General features: G+C 47.9%; 2 long non-coding RNA genes across 2 annotated transcripts in view; both read left to right on the forward strand.

Moving 5' to 3' along the window:
• The window catches only part of LOC308057219, a 57,709-nt gene extending 43,057 nt beyond the window's left edge, over positions 1-14,652 (forward strand). The window contains exon 3 of the long non-coding RNA XR_013925184.1: positions 13,891-14,652. This is a non-coding gene — a long non-coding RNA (uncharacterized lncRNA). The remainder of the gene's footprint in view (positions 1-13,890) is intronic.
• LOC308057221 overlaps positions 1-20,842 on the forward strand; it is a 199,044-nt gene that overhangs the window by 141,331 nt on the left and 36,871 nt on the right. The gene's annotated exons all lie outside the window — the stretch shown is intronic.

Below are 20,842 nucleotides of genomic sequence, written 5' to 3' on the forward strand. Positions count from 1 at the left end.
TGTCTTATGGCCTTTCTTGCATTGGTTTGTCACAGAGAGAATTCACAGCTAGAATTACTTATGAGCTCAGGGAGGTAGCAGGTCCATTTCAGAGCCAGCTGAATGTGGCTTTCTTGGCCATGGGGCCAACTCTTGACCTCTTCTCACCTTTGTCAGCCCTACAAACCCCATGAGCGCTCCCAAACGCTTGCCATGTAAACCCACGGGGTCAGAAAAGTCCCCAGTAAGATGTGAGGTCATTGATCCTAAGGCTTCCTCAGGCTGGTTAAGTAAGAGTTTGGCCCCTTGTTCTCCCTGATTTAGGTTCTTTATGGCAGAGAAGGGACGTGTTGGACCTCAGCTGTGGCACCAGGGCCAAGATCAAACATGTAACAAAAATAGCGGGTACCAAGTGCCCAAAGTCCAATGCATGCTAAATTTTGCTGCAGAGCATACTGGGGTGGTTGGCAGGTGGCACTGTAACGGTGAAATGCAATGTCCCTAAGGAGAGGAAACACAGCTGTCCTCAAGACCAGAGGGACAAAGGGCTGGGCTGTGCAGTGCTGGCAGGAGAGGACGTGTCTGTCTGTGTTGCCTCTGCAGCCCCAGAGGACATGTGGTGCAGGTGAACCTCATGTCCAGGGAGGACAAAGTGCTTTGGAAAGTGTCCTTGGCTACGGACATGCCGTGATCCAGGAACACTGTGAAAACCGTTGGTCTGTTTCTCTAAATGCATTCCCCCAGGGGTGACTATCAAGACTCCTGGCTATACTGGGGAGGCACCAGAAGCCTAGGGGTTAGTCAAAGTGGTGCCCACCTACAAGAAACGTAGAAAAGAGGTTCCTAGGACTGTCAACCTGATCTTAGTGCCAGGAAGGTTGTGGAGCTGATCATCCTGAACAACAGCCAACAGCAAGCATAGGACAACCAGGAGGTCAGGACGAGCTAACACAGATCTATGAAAGGCAGGTCCTGCTTGATGAATCTGATCTCATTTTGTGACAAGGTGGCCTGCCTAGCGGATGAGGGAAAGCCTGGGGGTGTTCTCTACCTGGACCTTAAAAAAGCCTTTTGGCTCCACCTCCCACTGCATTCTCCTGGAGAACCTGGCTGCTCATGGCTTCGGTGGGTGTTCTCCACGCTGGGTTAAAGCTGGCTGGACAGCCAAGCCCCAAGAGGGGTAGTAAATGGAGTGACACCCACGTGACGACCCATAATTACTGGTGATCCATGGGCTCAGTGTTGAGGCCAGTCCTGCTTCAGAACTTTATCAATGGTCTGGATTGAGTGCACCCTCAGTGAGTTTGCATACAACATCAAGTGGGGTGGAAGTGCTGATCTCCTTGAGGGCAGGAAGGCTCTGCAGAGGGATCTGCACAGGTTGGATCATTTGGATGAGTCCAGTTGTATGAAGTTCATCCAGGAGAAGTGCCAGTTCTGCACATGGCTCACCACACCCCCACATAACTCTACAGGCTTGGGCCAGAGTGGCTGGAAGGCTGCCTGCTGGGGAGGTACCCTGAGGGTGAGGATTGACAGGTGGTTGAGCATGAGCCAGCAGTTGTGTGCAGATGACCAAGAAGGCCAATAGCATCGTGTCTGGTATCAGAAACAGTGTGGCCAGCAGCACCAGGGCAGTGATGGACCCCCTGTACTCGGCACTGCTGAGGCCACACCTCAAACCAAGTGTTTGTGGTTTGGGCCATTCAGTTCAAGAGAAACGTTGAGGTCCTGGAGTGTATCCAGAGAAGGGCAACAAGGCTGGTGAAGGGTCTGGAGCCTTGCTTGGATGAAGAGGGTCTGAGAGGACTTGGCTTGTTCAGTCTAGAGCGGGCGAGGCTTCAGGGAGACCTTTATGCTCTCTAGAAGTACCTGAAAGGAGGTTGTAGATGACTGGGGGTAGGTCTCTTCTGCCAGATAACAAGTGACAGGACAAGAGGCAACAGCCTCAAGTTACACCAGGAGAGGTTCAGATTGCATATGAGGAAAAACGTCTTCACTGCAAGGGTGGTCAAGCATTGGAACAGGCTGCCCAGGGAGCTGGGGGAATCTCCAGCCCTGGAGGTGTTTCAGAAATACACAGTTGCAGTGCTTAGGGACATGGTTCAGTGATGATTTACTGATACTCAGGTTACGGTTGGATGTGATGATCTTTAAGGTCCTTTCCAACCTCAATGATTCTGTTTCTGTGCTTCTATGGTCTTGGAAGCCTACCTAGACCACTTGCTGAGCAGGCTGCTCTAGCTGACCCTGCCTCAGCTGCGCAGTTAAAGGTCAGTCCAACCAAAAAACAAACCATAGAGATATAAGAGCATCTATAGAATGTGTCAACACAAATAGAGGAGCTCATCTGAAGAATGTTTCTCCACTCAAATGGATTGCGGGAAAGGTATTTGATAAATCTGAGAAAAACAAACTTGTTTTTTGGTGGTCACATCCCTGGAGAAAAGGAGGGTGATGGAGGGGTTTGGTATTAGGAGGGCACCTGGGTCTCAGGAACTCCTCATGCAGGAGGACATGCCTGGCTGTGAGGGGCCTGTGAGGTCAGTTCTGCCTCTGGAGATGACGGGCCAGCATCAGGAACGTGGCTGGGACAGTCCCTCTGCCAAGGGACCCCACAGGCCCCATCCAGGAGAAGGGCTGGGATAGGGCTTGTCATGTCCATTTTGCCTGTGGACATGACAGGACAGCAGCAGGCACAGGGCTTGGTCATGTCCCTGGAAAAAGCTGAAAGGCCAGAAGAAGCCATGTGGTTTGGAAGACCATGTGGAGGTGACTTCACTTTTTTGAGGGGAAAGACCACAAAAAAACCCCGAACAGGTTGGGTTCCCTGCTTGAAGCGTAGTTTCTGAGATGGTAAAGCTTTGCTGGGAACTGGGAAAAATCTCAAGAGAGGAAAAAATGTGACAAAGGCAAGCTCTGATGGTGGAGAGTGACTATGGGGAGGAAGAACTGTCACTCCAGGGGTCCTGCTGCGGTGCAAGAGCTCAGCCAGAGGGAGCCTGGATCAGCCAGCCCATGGCAATGTTGGGATGAGAGCAAGGCAGGGCAGCGAGATGGTGCCTACAGCCTGCAGGGAAACAGGGGCAGGGCTCCAACTGCCGCGATGAGAGACGGGACGCTGCTTGATGCAAGCAAATGTCGATTTATTGTATACAATCACAAGTTTATATACGTTATCAGAGGCCGCGCGCTTTAAACAGATTGGTTCTTTAAACTACACATTACATACTAGGCAATCCCTCATTGGTTAACTACAAACAAAGAACACTTTAAGTAAGTTTCAACAGTCATCAATCAGCACAAAGTTGTTACTTCTCTTTTGGGCCATCTGTTCCTCATTCCCTTATCTTTACTCAGCCTGACTCCTCCTGTCAGTTGTTACCTATTCACATGCCTTGTCCTCCCGAGGTTTGTAGCCATCCTGCCAAGGTTTTATGGCCGGCCTCCCAAGGTTGATGGCCCACAAGCTCCAGCACATCCCCGCTGATCAGCTGGACCGTACTTGGAGACTTGCCTCTCAGGCCCTGTCCCACATCTCCCCCTTCCTGTTGCACAAAAAGAACTTTCTTCATAGATTGTGTTATCCATCTTTGTAGACACTGCAACAAACAGGGAAAAAGAGTAACAAGAAGACACAAACGGCTAAGGCATAAACAATCGTCTTCACTAAACTTCTTAAGCATCCCGACAGTCCCCATCCTCCAAAAAGTTTATCCAACCAATCCCAGCTGTTGTCTTGTGAAAGTTTAAAGACTCCAGCTTTAAGTTGTTGAAATGCTGGCATGAACCGATTCCGAGTGGTCAGAGAGATTCATGCAGCACATGCCATCAAAATCCTCACAGCCGTGTCCTTGCGCTAAAAGCAAAAAATCGATAGTGGCCCTATTTTGCAATGAAGCATGGCGAACCCTGTCTACATCTAATAAAAGACCAGACAATACATTGCTAGTAGCATTCCCTTGTTGAGCAAGCCAGCAGCCAAGCTTATCTAAAGTTGCTAATGCTTTTCCAGCGGCCGCTCCAGGTATAAAAAGGGAGGCAGCAAAGCGTTGACTACAAGACCAAAACTCCACGTGGTTTTCACAATCGGGTGCATATGCATGAATGCTACACTTTGCCCTATGAGAGAGACGGTGCTGTAAAATCAGAGATGTATTAGGAGTCAGGACAGAAAGGCGGCCGAGGCTACGTGGACCTCCTGTTATGAGAAGGGATGATGGGCCACGCTCTGTCCCCACAAATAAAAAATACTCCCGATGGTAATGACAAGGGGGCATTGCTAGACTTGGACAAGTTTGTTGCCGTGTAATTACACCAAACACTAGCATTCTTAAAAACGGGATGGGCAGGAGAGACATGCCATGCTTTGGAGTGATTTTTCCCTGTATAGTTCAACTTCACACAAATACCCATTTTCACTGATCCAAGAAGCTCAATCTCTTGTGGTTCTAGGGTAGCCTGTGGGAGACAGGGGACCCATATGTCCCAATTCTCTGTCAGATTTTGTGACCGGTTTGGAAAAATTGCTTTTAAATTTGTAGGTACCGGCCACTCATCTAGCGGTAGGCCCACGAGGCATGTGGAAAAGGGGTTATTAGGTGAAGCAGTGGCAAGACACCAAGTGTCTTGTCTGGTCACATTTGCCAATGTAACCCATACATTAACCTTAGGAAGTGCAGGAAGAAATGGGTAGCCTTGCACAATCCCTACTGTCACCATGAAGATAAGCACTATTTCAAAAAATTGTTTCTGGCCTGCCCTTAGCTTCCATGCAAATCGTTTTTCACATTTTTCTTTAGCCTGCTCCCAGTCCTGTTTAAGAAGAGTCCAAACAGCAGGCACCAGGTTAGTCTTACTGCACTCAAAACCACAGAGCAGGACTCTTTCTGCTTGTTTATATACAGATAGGGTCCAGTCCCGGGAATATTCCCAATATCTTTGTTCTTCTGCTGACTCGTGACCTGAAGTAAGCAGAATTTTAACAGCATTAATTCCATTAACAAGACAGCCTTCACACCATCGTTTGGCTAATACTACTCTACACCACCATTCCTTTTTACAGTTAGAGCACACACATAAGACCCAAGGCTTACAGTGCCCGCATACAGTACATGAAATTCCCATGACTGATACTTCTCTACGTTGATTAAATGAATTTTCATTCCACAGCGTTCAGATTATACCGCTTCAGTTATTTGTGATCCCAGAAGGTTCAGAAGCTTGTTGATCGAGGTGATGATCCAGGGGATGATCCGGAGGATGATCGGAGTCCTCACCCATTGATTGTGGTAGGGATTCACGGAAGGGTCGTATGTTCTTCGCCAGAATCCACCCGGGGCATTTTTCTGTGGAAACACAAGCATAACCTCTTCCCCATGTCACAAGAGGATATGGTCCCATAATCTTACCTGTTTCTGGATCACGGACCAACACCGGAGGTTGAATTCATGCCTCAAGTGAAGCATTCGCATTAAAATGCCCAACTATCGGAGGATTATTATCTATTAGAGAACAATTCAAAAAATTGAAAACACACAGAGCTTTCTTTAGTCGTTCCTCAGGGGTTGCAGTCCCCATTCCCCCTTTTTGTTGTTGTAGTAAGCGTTTCAAAGACTGATGAGAGCGTTCAATCAAAGATTGGCCTGTAGGGGAATGAGGAGTACCGGTAATGTGAGTTATGCCCCATGAGTCAAGAAAGTCCTTTGTTGCAGCTGAGATATATGCGGGACTGTTGTCCGTTTTTATTTGGGAGGGTATGCCCAAGGTGGCAATAGCATGCATCAAATGCTTGCGGACATCACGAGCTTTCTCTCCTGTGTGACAAGAAGAAAAGAGAGCACCTGAAAAGGTGCCAATAGGGGAATGGGCATAGTTAATTTACCAAACCCTGGATAATGTGTAACGTCCATTTGCCATAGTTGTAAGCTCTGTAGTCCTCTAGGATTAACCCCTCCTGCTATGGACCAAAAGAATGCCTTTGACAGTCAGGACAGACGGCGATGATATTGGACGCTTGTTGGGAGGTGAGCCCAAACTGCCGTTTGAGACCTCCAGCATTCTGGTGAAAGAAAGAATGGCTTAGTTTAGCCTGTGCTAGGCGATCTGGTAGGACTCGTACTGGTAATGTCAGCATATCAGCTCGTCGATTCCCTTCTGCAATAAAGCCAGGTAAAGAGGTATGTGCCCTGACACGCATAACAAAATAGGGGTGAGGGCAAGAGTCTAAGAGAAAGACAAGCTCTTGTGATAAGGCAAACAGTTCAGAATGTGAGACATCACGTAGTACAGATGCTTCAGCTTGTTCTACAATCCCTGCAACATAAGCTGAATCCGTAACAAGATTAAGCGGTGTGGACCACCTTCGAAAAACTCGAACAACTGCAGCCAGTTCCACTATCTGAGGAGAACCAGAAACAGTTTCTATGTCCGAGCCCCATCAGCCACGCTGGTCATCCCACCATAAAATGACTGATTTGTGCGATTTTCCAGACCCGTCTGTAAACACAGTACAAGCTTGTAATGGCTGATTGCTCCTTTTTGGCTTGGATATTAAGTGAAAGTCAATATTAAGCAGCTTATGCGAAGGTGGGTGGGATGTGAGTTGACCTCTATAGTCCGCCAATGCCATAACAAAGGCGTCTGACTGCTGATAAAGCCATTGTAAATACGTGCTTGTCACAGGTAAACAGATACGAGCGAAATCTACTCCTGATAGCGTTAACAAGCCTTGTCTGGCTTTAATTACCAGGAAAGCAAACATCTCATGCTGTGTTGAAATAGTTTTTGTAGGTTGATTTGATAAAAAAAAACCCATTCGATAAGCAACAGAGGGTCTGATTTCTGAGAATCCCATTGAAATATTAACGCATGAGGCTGTCGAGTGGGATTCAAAATAATCAAATGAAAAGGTGATTCAGGAGCCCAGCGATGTACTTGTCTGTGAGTGATTGCAGTAGCAACCTTTAGCAAAGAGTCAATGGCTTCAAGACCAAGACTGCGGGGGGAACACAAGTCGGTATTCCCTTTAAGCAGTTCAAATAAAGGAGTTAGGTCTTCATTAGAAATTCTCAACCCCAGCCAGACCCAATTAATTGTTCCCAGCAATTTCTGTACGTCATGCAAGTTTTTTATGTCTGTCTGTATCTGTAAAGGCTGGGGAACTATAGTCTGAGTCCTTATATGCCATCCTAAGTACTTCCATGGGGGTATTTTTTGAATTTTTTCTGGCACAATACAGAGGCCTACTGAATTAACAGCAGCTGTGACAAGGGCTACAGCTTCCTTCATGACCTCGTGATGTTGTGCGGCCACTGGGATGTCGTCCATATGATGGTACACCACTGGCAGATTGTGGCACTGTTCTTCATTCCTTGTGGCAGCACAGCCCACTGGCATCTTAGCAATGGGGTTTGCACGTTGATGCTAGGGACTGAAAAGGCAAATTTAGGATCATCATCTGGGTGGAGTGGGATATTAAAAAAACAGTCTTTGAGATCAATAACGGTCAAATGCCAATGTCGAGGAATCATAGTGGGGGACGGGAGTCCTGGTTGGAGGGCTCCCATGTCTTCCGTAGCATCATTAATTTTTTCTGAGTTCGTGGAGCAAGTGCCACTTGCCAGTTTGTTTCTTTATAACAAAAAGAGGTGAGCTCCACGGGCAGTGGAAGGCAAAATATGCCCTTTTGTTAGCTGTTCCATAACTAGTTTCTGGAGGGCGCAAAGCTTTTCCAGTGGTAGGGGCCATTGATCTACCCAAATAGGGGTATCTACTTTCCATGTCAATTTTAGGGTATCGCGCATTTCAATAGCCCCGCCTAAAAACGGGTCCCGAGAAATCTGTGGACAATAAGTGAACCGAGGGATCGAGTAACATTACTGTGTGGGAGGTTGCTAGGTCCAATCCGGTGCTACCGGTTGCTGCTGGACGAAGACTCGAGGTGCTGTTGCTTCTCTCCGTTGGGGTTGGAATGTCGGCTGCGGCACTTGTATCTGCACGCGTCGCTGCCCCACGCTCTGCGATCGGTTTCCCTCTTTTGGTTGACCTTGGAAATCATTCTTAGAATGACATTGATTAGCATGATGATGCCCTTTTCGGCCTACAGGGCAGTACCCAGGGGTCTGGTGTTTAGCTCCTTTATTCATAGCCAGGCAATCCTTTCTTAAGTGACCTGGTTTGCCACAGCCGTAACAAACTACTGACAGACCACATACAGCTGCAAAGGCAGCATCCATAACCTCAAATTTGTGATCCACAGTGCTGATTCTATTGCAGGCTTCTATCATTTCAGTCAATGTGAGGTTTGGATGAGGGAGAGATTGCGACAGTTTTTTGCAATTTGCATTAGCATTTTCCACAGCCAATTTCAATAACAATATTTCCCGCGCTTCCGTGTTATCCACCTGACGCGCTAAAGCATTTTTTAGTCTGTCAATAAATTCCATATAGGACTCACGGGGTCCGTGAGTAACACTTATAAAAGCTTTCTGCGGCTTTTGTGAGTCAGGGATTTTAAGAAGAGCCTTTTTTACTTCCTCACGGACTGCTTCGAGAGCCTCCTGATGGATGTCCGGAGCTTGGGCTGCCGGGTCAGAGTGCCGACCTGTACCAGTAAGGTGTTGTATGGTCAGCACGGCCATAGCGGCATTGCCGTGACCCACATAGGTGAGGAGGAGTGCCTGAAGCCCCCCCCTCCAATGTGAGTCCCATAGCGCGTATTGAGTCGGAGCTAATAACAGCTGCACTAGAGACTTACGATCATGAGGAGTCAAAACGTATGTATCAAATACAGAAGAGAACAGACTTGCAGAATAAGGAGAGGAAAGCCCGTGCTCGGTAACGGTGTGACGCAGTTCTTAATTACCGGAAAAGACAAGTCCTCCAGCTGTGGCCCCCGACCCTGAAAAAGCACAGGGGCCACTGTTGTTTTAGCAATGCCCAGGTCTCCTTCTTTCAAGGCTTGACGTCTTATGCTAGCCCATTGTGTGGGTTGGGGGGATATAAATCTGGCTCTTTTTCAGGGTCCACCGGCCCCGGATCAAAGGGGTCTTCCTGTGGGGGGTAACCTGTGGCAAAAACCTTCAAGGGGTTGGGGGGTTTCAGGTTCTGCAGCGGTAACGGAGTTACTGTAGGAGAGTTTCCTTCCCCTCCCGGCTTTTTCTCTGTGATTTTTTTCCTGTGCTTTCAAAATCTCAAAAATGCTTTTCCACCATGGGAGCATGCACTGCGCTTTGGCATCCCCCGATGTAGCCGCATCCCATCGTTTTACCCCCACATCATCCCAAAACTCTCGCGTAAAAAATATTAGATGCAGTCCCAGTGGGTAATTTTACCTGTACCCATCTAAGGATTGCCTTGAGATCATGCCCAGGAATATTCTTTTCATGCTTATTAAGGAGAGCTTTCATAAGCTCAGATAATCTCTTTTGGGGGAAGACGCCTCATTCCCCATGTTTCCCACAACTCACCTCTAAATTCCAGAGGGACATTTTTTTTCAGTTCCTGCTTCCTTTCAGCAGCTCATTCAACGTTGACTCGTGACCTGTTGCTCAGCCTGGCGGCTCATAAACCCATCACGTCGGGGTCACCAAATTGCCGCGATGAGAGATGGGACGCTGCTTGATGCAAGCATATGTCGATTTATTGTATACAATCACAAGTTCATGTACGTTATCAGAGGCCGCGCGCTTTAAACAGATTGGTTCTTTAAACTACACATTACATACTAGGCAATCCCTCATTGGTTAACTACAAAGAGCGCTTTAAGTAAGTTTCAACAGTCATCAATTATAAAATCAATTATAAAATCTCAGTTCAGAAGTATAATTCCAGAAACACTTGAAAAATAAATTTAGCTTGAAGCTTTAATTTAGATGCTCTTTCTGTTCCAGTGATATAAAAAGTTTAAAAAATTCAAAGGCAATTTTAAAGTTCTGAACATGGACTAATGCAAGCTCAAAACCCAAAAAGAAACCAAACTGATGTTTGACTAGGAATATTTGCAAATATTTTAGTGGAAAATCCCTGACCATTAACAATTTTCTGTCCAAATAACAACTGCCCTTATGCAACCAGCCAGTCCATATATTTTCTGAAGAATACCTCATTGATATCAAAGAATTAACAAAGGGAAAAAATTAGTTCTAAGCTATATACATTCATAAGTGGATTTTTCAATACTTACATACAGATTTACACACTAAGCCATAATGGCTTGTAGGTGATACACACAAGAAGAGTACGTTGCTTATCTGTCTGAGTGTGTATGCTAAATTTGACAACTATGCCACAAGCCAAGCCTACATGGGTGCTGTGTGTTGTGCACGTTCCTTAACAAACAGTAGAATAGACAAATTCCCAAGATCTAGTCTCCAACCTAATTATATTATTTTGTAGCCAATTAAGGAAAATAACACAAATGTGCATATCTACATGTGCACACACCTTTTAGTTCAGAACCAATCTGTGATAAAAGGCCTTAGCCTTATGGCATCATCGAATCTTAACGAGTACAGTAATTAAAAATGCAGTCTTACTCTAAGTGTGATTTATGCTGACATTCCCTCAAATGCTACACGTGAGTATTTCTCACTCAACTGCCTCAAGTTAAAACAGTAGTATTTGTTAATATGTATTAAAAAATCATTAATTCTCTACAATAGCAGTTGACTTCCATAACACTATGGAAGCAAAAGAGGCTTAAGATGGGTTTTCTGAATACTAACAATTTATTTTAGACTCTCTAAACTCAGGTCTTGAAAGATTTCACTCTGCCAGACATAGAAACACTGTTGCACTCCAGTTGTGATATCCCTTTTCCCAAGTTGTCACATGCACATCTTGCTCAAGCAACCTTATTGTTCAAGTTTCCCTCTGCTACGTAAAAGCAGATTGCACTTGTAGATATAAAAGACAGCACCCTTACTTAGATTATTACCTTATTACCTCCTAACTCTTAGTATACCTTGTATCTCTGATTTCATCACTTCAAAAATTCACCAGAAGCAGATAAAACCACAGCATCAGACTAAACTACACCTTAACTGCTGATTCAAATAAAGGCATTCTCTTCAGATATGCCTAATGCTTACAAATAATTTTGGCTGGTTTTGATCAAAAAACTATTATTACAATAACGATCAAAAATAATAATCCCGTTTGCAAAATGCCTTTAAGCCAGCCTCCTAGTCCCAACCAATTTCCACATTCAGAATACAGCATAAATACAGAATACAGAATAAATTATCTCCATCAAGGCCAAAAGGCTTCTTTTTAAACACAGAGATGTTTGCTAGTTCAAAGCAGAAACCCATTTCTTGTAGGTGACATCTGAAGAACTTTTTTTTTTTTTTTTTGTGTGGGTTTCTAATCAAGTCCATATTTTTCCTTGAGAAGCTTAAGCTGTTCCACTTGTTTCAGGAGTATTTCCAACTCTGAGTTGTCGAATAGGTCCGTATTTCCCAAATATATCATACATTTCCTCTGCTGTGATTTTATACGGCAGGTTCTGAATATAAAGGATCCGATTGACCTCTGGGGGCAGCCAGATGTTAGCTCGCTTGGCCGCTTGCATCGGATCGGAGGGGGGGGGGGGTGCCGCCTTGGAGAGAAACCGTGGCCGGGAAGGGGCCTGCCGGGCCTCGCGCCGCCGCTCGCCGCTGCTGCGGGGGTCCCGGATGCTATCCCATACGCTAATAACCCAAGTAATTCCTTTTTACAATCTATGTCCCAAACACTCCGCTTTTCTAAAAAGCGTATGAGCAAATCATACGTCGCTTGTCTCTCCATACCTTCGTCAGTGCTGTTGCAGCCTTTGCAAGACTTCGGCGACGCGTGGCCGGCGGAACCCTCTGTAGGTGCTCCCGGGCGCGGGGACTGTGCCCTTCCGCCTCCTGCGCTGCTTTCAGGACCGGTACCCGAAACTCCGTCAAACCATGGCTCGCAGGTTCAGTCCTCTCTAGGGTCCCTGTTCTCTAGGGTCCCATTTGTCACGACAGAGGGAAGACACAGTCACTCAATATGAGTGATCAGCAGACTTCGTTTATTGTCCCCGACAATCACCTTTTATATCTTGTTATAATTAGCTCATACATATTACAAAAGTTAAGCTCATTATTGGTTAGTTGCCTAAATACCAAGCCCGCCCCTAGTTTCTCTTCTGTCGTTTTCTGTTCCCACCTGCAACATTCTTTTCCCACCAAAATCTTCCTGTTATTGTGTAACAAAAACAGCCAAAGACAGTGTATTTTGCTTTACTTCATTTAAGCTGAGAGCGATGTGCATTTTTGTCCAGCCAGCTGGACTATGTCTATGAGACCTTTTTTCAGCTAGCCAGTTATCCACAGGGCTGAGCTGGGCTCTGTGAGCGCTGGCAGGGAAGGGCCCTGGGGCCAGAGAAAGAGCTGCTGGCAGGGACAGCTGCAGGCAGCAGAGCCCTGGGCAGGGAGGGGGGGAGATGCTGAGGGGAACCCTGATGCAGGGGAGATAGGGGCACCTCCTGGCCATGGTCTGCCGTGCAGGTGCCTTCCCTGAGCAACGCACCTCTGCTCTCCTCTCCCACCCAGCACAGCCTTTAGACCGTTGGTTTCATGTGTTTCAACAGCTCCTGGTCCAGCCGAGCAGCAGAAGGGATGAAGTGCATCTCTCCTGCTGCCACGGTGCCATTTCTCTCTGAGCAGAGCCTGAGGGTGACTGTCCTGCACTGCTGCTGTGTAGGAGGTGGTGTGCCGGGCTGGGCAAGGGGAAGGAGTTCCCGAGTGTCCCTTTGTCTCTCTCCTGGCCTTGCTCAGATGCTAGTGGCATTGCAGAGAGGCTCTCTGGCAATAGGAGTTTCAGGTGCAGGCTCAGGCGCAGACCTTGTGGGTCCTCCTGTGCAGACATGTCCTCAGCATGGAGGTGTCCCAGCTTTCCCCTAACTGATGATGCTGTGGGCAATGCAATCTGTGAGGCTGGGGGAGGAGCTGACGCTCTGTCTCGAGCTTTCCATGATCAGGACCCTTGACTATCTGTTTTGGGTGTCCACCCAAGGTCTGTGCTGCTTCCAGGGCACACAGTGAGCCCTGGGTGTCCTTGGATAGCAGTGTGGTGCTGAGCCACAGGGCTGACAGGCCCTTCTGCACGGGGAGCAGTTTGGGCTGAGCCAGGGCAAGGCCAGGACTGGCCCCTGCCCCCAGGGTTCCCATGAAGCCCCTGCTGCAGAGCAGGGCTCACTGCTGGGCAGCCAGCGGGCACAGCCCCTGCTCCTCACAGCACACTCGGCCAGCACTCAGCACAGCTCCAGCCACGGCTCGGAAGGGAGCTCTCCTCGGAACGGCAGAGGCGGGGACAGGGGGCACCGGGGGAGCATCTAGGAGAAAGGGCTTTCACTTGGCTCACAGAAGTCTTGCCTGACTTGTCACTATGTTTTCTTCATGAACAGGACCCTATGGTTGGAGGCAGCAGATGTCCAACAGCAGCTCCATCACCCAGTTCCTCCTCCTGGTATTGGCAGACACGTGTGTTGCTAGGTAGGGCCTGGCGGCCGGAAGATGTCGCGGTGTACGGACACACAGGGCCCCCCTCCAGGTAGCCAACAGCTTGTAGCTTATGATGTAAGCAGACGGAAGTGACACTGTAAACCTAGGCTAAATAGTGCCGCGCCGCTCAGCAATGAACGCCATTTGCCATCCACCACATTGGTGTCTGTGAGCTGATGGACCGCGCGGCCAGTGGTCGGCCGCTGTGCCGTTCCAGAGCCAGGTCACCGCGCGCCTGCGAAGGCAACAAGTGGTGCCGAAACCCGGGAACATTCACCTGGAATTGGGTAAACGGCGGCCGGAGCGGCAGGACCAGCCCGGCAGGGAGGACGCTCCCGGACCAACCAAGAGGATGGAAGCTCTTGTGAAGGTCGTAGTACAGCTGCATAAGCAGTGGGGTATTGCGGCGAATGAAGAGACGGGACGCAGCTTGATGCAAGCAAATGTCGATTTATTGTACAGAAGCACGAGTTTTTATACTCTTTCAGAAGCTGCACGTTTTAAACAGATTGGTTCTTGAAGCTAAGCATTGCATACTAGGCAATCCCTGATTGGTGGTTAACTACCAGCAATTAACAGCAAGCTGTTACCTTTCCTTGGCGCCATCCTTGGTGCCATCCGTCTCCCACTCCCCTGTACTCTGCAAACATGCCTCATCATGTTAATTGTTGTCTAGGCAAGCTCGAGCACATTCCCCTCAGCTAACTGATTGCCACGCATGGTCCTAGTTTCCAGCCCGCTCCTGCATCTCCCCCTTCCTGTTGCACAAAAAGAACCTTTGAAACCGAACGAGTAAAAACAAGGTATAAGTAATAGAACAAATAAAAAACCAACTGAGACATATTATCAATGTCAAAATAACCCACTGTCTCTGTTCCATTCACTTTTACAATTTTCCCTTTTTGTTTTTGAACAGCTAGTACCAGGTTTGCCATGTTCTGCAGGGCCCTTGCAAACATGACAGCAACCAAGGTAATAGCAAACAAACAATACTGCCAATTGATTGAATGAATGCCAAAAAGGCTGAAATTTTCTCAGATTTTGATAACATGTTGCTGCAATGGGGCGCCTAAAATCCATTCAGCACATACCATCAAAATCCTCACAGCCATGTCCTTGAGCCAACAACAAAAAGCAGTGGCAATTTTGACTCACATTCTTAACTACCTACAAAACAAGGTGACTTAACTCTTTAATGCTTTCCCTGCTGTTACTCCGGATAAGAGAAGAACCACTGCAACACGTTCCCATCATAGCCTCCTACTACATTAGCATCTACAGAAAGACAATTATCGACATTCAATATCATCTTCTTTTGGATTAACATTATACATAGGTGGAAGGGCACACCAAACAAGAACTGCTTTAGTCAAAAAGTTCGAAACATAGCATGCCTTCTCTGAACATACCTCTGGGGTCATTCCCTTCATTCCCTCTCTTTTTTATGCAAAGAGAAACACTTTTACCATAACATAGAAGCCCCTATTTACATCTCTGAGCCCGGACACAAACCGCAGCTGTATGCTCCACCAGGCTCAGGGCAGAAATCATTCATGTAGTTACATAGCTATATATCTCTACAAGCATGCAGACACCTATGAAACACTAGATAACCATGTTTATCTTTCCTATTCTCCTTCACAATACCTAGCTGTTCTCTCATCTCTTGTTAGGTCAAATAATTCTCCAGTTTCCTCTCCTATATCTCTCTTCAGACATTCTCTATCCTCCCCTTTTTTGCTTGTTGATTGCAAGGAGGCAAAGGGTGTGTGTAGCTGGGTGACCATGACCTGCTTTATGTTACAATCGACTAAACACTGAATACAGAAAAAAAAAAAAAAAAAAAGTATGGGAGACATAAGGCAAACATCAATAAGGTGGTTAAAGATAATTATAATAAATCCTGTAATACTTTTGAGTCATGGCCCAAAGTTTCCCAGCCGTGAGAAGAGACCAAAGGCATCCCGCCCCTGGCTCTGCTGCAGATCTTTGTTTTAAGGCTTTTGAGTTTTGTATACTTTTGTAAATTAATTCACAGTGGTCACTCAGATTCACCTAACACATCCTATCAAAGCCTTCAGACTTGTGTCCCTGTGCTAATAATAAAAATCAATAGCAACTCGGTTCTGTAGCAACATATGATGGACAGTATCAACATCTGTTAATAAGCCAGAAAAAAAATAATAGTATTTGTAGTATTACTTTGTTTAGCAAGCTAGCAGCCTAATTTACTAAGCAAGTTAAGAGCGTGTACTATTCTTACAGAAGAGATTAGAGAAGCAAAAATCTGTTATGCTGCATTCCAGAACTCAGCCTGAGAATTACAGTCTGCTGTGAGTTCTGCGTTACAATCATTTGACACATGTTGGGGTTGCGATTGTGAAAGTTGCCCATTTACAATTTTCATTGACATTATCACAGCTAGTTGTTTTAAAAGCAACCCTTGAGCTTCCTGATGTTCGACTTGTTTCAAAATATTCTGAAGCCAATCAATAAAGTTAGTATTACAGTTAGTGACTCTCTAGGACCCTGCAAGACTGTGGCAAGACTCCCGCATCCTGACTGCTTTAATAGCCATCTCATTCATTTGCAGACAGTTGTCCCTGGGATACCTTGCCTGAGTCACAGAATCGGCACAACTAATTTTCTCCAGCCAACTGCTCATAGTTAACAGCAATTCCCCGATTAAGGTTTTCAATCAAGGCCACTATACATAGCTCACAAAAATCAAATAACCACATCATATACTGTACCAGTTAGTACCATACAAAGCAATAACTTCCAATCATGCAGTGTGAGTGTATAAGGCTCTGCCATCACTTCAAGAAGGAACATAGCAAATGTATTATGAATCCTCCCTTCCCGCACTGCTTTGCTTAACTCTTTAACAGCCTCATATTGCACAGGCTGCCACTCTGCAGGTTGATTTGGCTGACAAAATACTGAACATGCCATAGCGACTCCCAAACCCCATCACTGAAGTGTTTCCCACTTGCATTCCTGCCACCAATCCCTCAGACTCCCTTTCACCCTCCCCAAAAATACAATCAATGCATCAGGAGAGACAAGGGGGTGGGGGAAAGGTCTAGCTCCTTTTCCAGATCTGTAGGATCTGGATCAAAAGGTTTATCAGTGTCAATGGAATCATTGTCCAAGTTGTCCTGTTCCCGTGCTTGCTCCTGTGTTGTGAGGGTCGCTGCAATCAGTGACAGAAGCTTTGGGGGCAGAGGAGGCATGGACAGAATCGCCATCGTTGACGGTGTCTTGAGAAGGGTCGCGCTGTCGGTGGAATTTACAGCTTCCTCTGGTTTAGCACCGTTAGTAGAATTAGTCCACACTTGGGAAAGAATAGTCAGTATTTGCCACCAAGATGCTAAATGCATTCCTGACACGGAGTTCCCCTCCGCGGCAGCATCATACAACACACTTTCTTTCTTTCAAAGTCTCTAAAGTTTCTTGGCTGCTCACCTGTCTCGATGAATACAGGTGTTATCCTCGGGGTTTAGGTTGTCCGCCTGGTCCAGCCAGCCAGACGATCGTTCAGCCAAGCCATCTCCTCCGGAACGCAGCCCTCTTCCACGAGCTGTCTTTTTTATTGACCAGTTCCGTCCTTATTCTTCCAAGGCTTCGGAACACCACCATAGGGGTCACCATTTGAGGAGACTGAGGCACGGACTCCCTGATCTGACTAGAAGACCCTTCGTGAGTCCATATACGTCTCTTTCTGGGGACGAAGCCTGATTCCCCATTACGGATTTCCCACAGCTCACCTCTCAACTCCGGAGGGATTTCTGTCCGGCTCCTGCTTCCTTTCAGCAGATCATTCAAAGTTCTGTGGGATTCGCTGCATGTCGCTCAGAGAGGCGATTCGAGAGCCCTTCACGTTAGATCCTTAAACGCATCACGTCGGGGTCACCAATTTGCGGTGAATGAAGAGACGGGGCGCAGCTTGATGCAAGCAACTGTCAATTTATTGTACAGAAGCACGAGTTTTTATACACTTTCAGAAGCTGCACATTTTAAACATTTGCTTCTTGAAGCTAAACCTTGCATACTAGGAATTCCCTGATTGGTGGTTAACTACCATCAATTAACAGCAAGGTGTTATCTTTCCTTGGCGCCATCTATCTCCCACTCCACTGTGCTCTGTAAACATGTCTCATCATGTTAATTGTTGTCTAGACAAGCTCGAGCACATTCCCCTCAGCTAACTGATTGCCACGCATGGTCCTAGTTTCCAGCCCGCTCCTGCAGGGTATTGCTTGTAAGCCCAAAGATTTTACTCTCGCAGTTGCGAGACTTTTAGAGCTCGGGGTCATTGACCAGCCGGTGGATATACTCCACCCAGATGTGTGGGACAAATGCTCCCACGCTTTATGTGATGAAACGATGTCTACTGGTAATGGGAAAAATCTGAAAGCATGAGGGAAAGTCGTCCAGGCTCTCCAAAAAGTTAGAAACGAGCAGGAGACCTGGAAAGCTGCAAGGGATTGTCTGTTAACCACCCCGCGGGTGGGAAATGGGGCGACTAGCCAAACCTCACACCCCCCGGTTGAGGAGGGTTGCGCCGACCCTCAAAGCCGACAGAAAGGTGGCGCGCCCACTCAGCGTCCAAAAGACTCTAACATCTTCAGCTTGCCCACAGAATCCTCAGCGAACTCCTTTTGGGGCAAGCTGGCTGCAGAGGCCAGGGGCGCTGAGGCGAAAGCCGAGGCCGAAACTGCACGGAGTGAACCACCGCCCTGTGCGCCCCAAGATGGCACCGAGCAGCAAGGGGAAGGGCGGGGCGAGACCGCCCCCGGCGGGAGCAGGGAGGGAGCGCTAGAGTTAACAGGCGCACACCTAAGGGAGGGGGAGGGGAATGGGAAGGAAAAGAGTGATTGGCACGACCAAAAAAGGGAAAAGAGCACCAGCGAGGGGCAGAAAGCCAATCAGAATGACCCTCCCCAAAACTGCCCTTATAAGGCAGGCGCCGCCCCAAGCAGAAGGCGGGGCGGGCAGAAAGGGAAAGAACCGCTTGATTACGCAAGGCAAGGGAGGGGCCGAAGCCCGACCACATACCACCAGCACCCGGAAGTGAGCAGTCAGTCGGGCTCTGACTCCGGCTCAGACTCTGCGTGGCAGACTTGGCTGGCAAGTACAAAGACCAAAATATCACCACTCACGGGGAAAGAAAGACATAAGGGGACAGAAATTCCTCTCACAGATTGGAGAAAAATACAAATTGCATGTGCCGATTGGGCCCCATCGGACGCGCTAGCATTCCCAGTCCGAGTGACGGACGGGGGACAGAGGGTCCATTCCCCCTTAAGCCCTAAGGATATACAAGCGATTGTTAAAGCAATCGCGGGCAAAGGACTCAATTCTGCCATGGTCTCCACCCTCATCGATGGGGGTTTTGGGGGAGATGATTTGCTCCCGTTCGATATAAAACAAACTTGTAGGTTGATTTTTGTTGGGGCAGGGGTGATTGTGTTTAAACAAGAATGGGAGGAGAACTGTGCGAGGCAATTAGTCCGAGTAACCGGGGTGGATCATCCGCTACACGGCTCCAGCCTACAGCGGTTGATGGGTACAGACCCAACAATGATTACCCCCCAAGCGCAAGCCCAGGGCCTGCGGGCCCATGAAGTTATGGCAACTACTTGTGCAGCTAGAGAAGCCATTTGCACGACCTCTAGAGTTATTGCCAAGCCATCGCCATGGTCCACAATAAAACAAAAAGAAAGTGAGAGTTTTACACAGTTTGTAGATCGCCTCCAAGCAGCAGTCAATTCCTCGGCCCTGCCCTCGGAGGCAAAAAGCCCAGTCATCGCAGACTGTTTGCGGCAACAGTGTAATCTAAAAACCAAAGAAACCTGCAATCACTGCCACCGAGGTCAAGTCTCGTGGACATGATTAAACACGTTGTGAGCGAGGAGCACCTGGCCCCAATTCAAGTGGCTGTTCTTGCACTGGCTAGCGTGATGACATGCTTCAAATGTGGCCAACCAGGCCATGTGATGACCAATTGTCCCCAGTCGGGAGACCTGCCGATGGCGCTCCCCCCGCAAAACCGATCTAAAGGACCGTGTTGGGCCTGCGGAAAGAGAGGGCACTTCGCGAAGGAATGCAGGCTTAAAAAGCAGGGAAAGGGGAAAGGCAGGGGGCCCCCGGGCCGCACACAGCCCTCTCCCACTTGGAATGTCAGGCGCCCCCATTACACCAACCCCAGACATGGGGAGTCGCTCCCGAACCTGTTGCCCCTGAGGGAAGCAACCAACTTTATGGCCCAGCCAACGACCCCATAAACCTGGCCTCCGTCCCAGGGACAGCAGGGACCACCCCTTGGGGGCGAGACCCCTGGGTGGCCCTGGCAGTAAGGTGTGACAACCCGCCAGTGGTATGGGGGATCTGTTCCCTCCATAATACCTCGAATGACACCACCATTAGCATCGCCTTTTTAATTAACACTGGAGCAGATGTTACAGTTATCCCTGAAACGAACTGGCCCCCACGTTGGAAATCGGAAGACGCCCCCATGGTAGATGGAGTCGGGGGACTAACCCGAGCTCAGAAGAGTGCTCAGCTGGGAGCAATCACGCTTCACACTGAAAAGGGACCGGAGAAGACCATTACCCTCTTCCCATACGTCATGTCAGGAGTCCCACCCCTGTTGGGAAGGGACGCCCTAGCCTTATTAAAAGCCAGGGTGACAAATTTACAGTAAGGGCCACTGCCGCACACCCACTCCCACCCATCAGACTGACATGGAAATCATCCGACCCAGTCTGGGTCGAGCAGTGGCCCCTGTCAAAGCCTCGAAAGGATGCCCTTCTCAACTTAGTTGACCGCGAACTACAACGAGGTCATATAGAGCCTTCCACTAGCCCATGGAACACCCCAGTTTTTGTAATACCCAAACGAGCAGGTGAGGGATTTCGTCTCCTCCATGACCTGCGTGAGGTAAACAAAAAAAAATCCAGCCAATGGGTCCTGTTCAAACATTGTTGCCCATGAACTCCATGATACCGGAAGGACAACCTTGTGCTGTCCTTGATATTAAAGACTTTTTTCTCTTGATACCTCTGCATGAGGAGGACAAGGAGCGGTTTGCTTTTTCCGTTGTATTTCCAATCTCAGTCCAACAGCTGGAAGCGACAGCTGTTGTGTTGGCGTGCGGACTGTTCCCGACATACATCTCAATATAGTAACTGATTCAATGGTCGTGGCCAATTTTTGCTTAGCCATGTCAGGGCCCGGCGTTTCAACATCCGCAACAGCTCTGATGCTAGAAGAAGCGCTTTTTTCCCGAAAGGGCACTATATCAGTCATCCACATCAACAGCCATAACCCAATCAAAGGGT

This window comes from Falco punctatus (genome assembly GCF_963210335.1).
Source record: "Falco punctatus genome assembly, contig: scaffold_40, whole genome shotgun sequence".
Lineage (NCBI taxonomy): Eukaryota > Metazoa > Chordata > Aves > Falconiformes > Falconidae > Falco > Falco punctatus.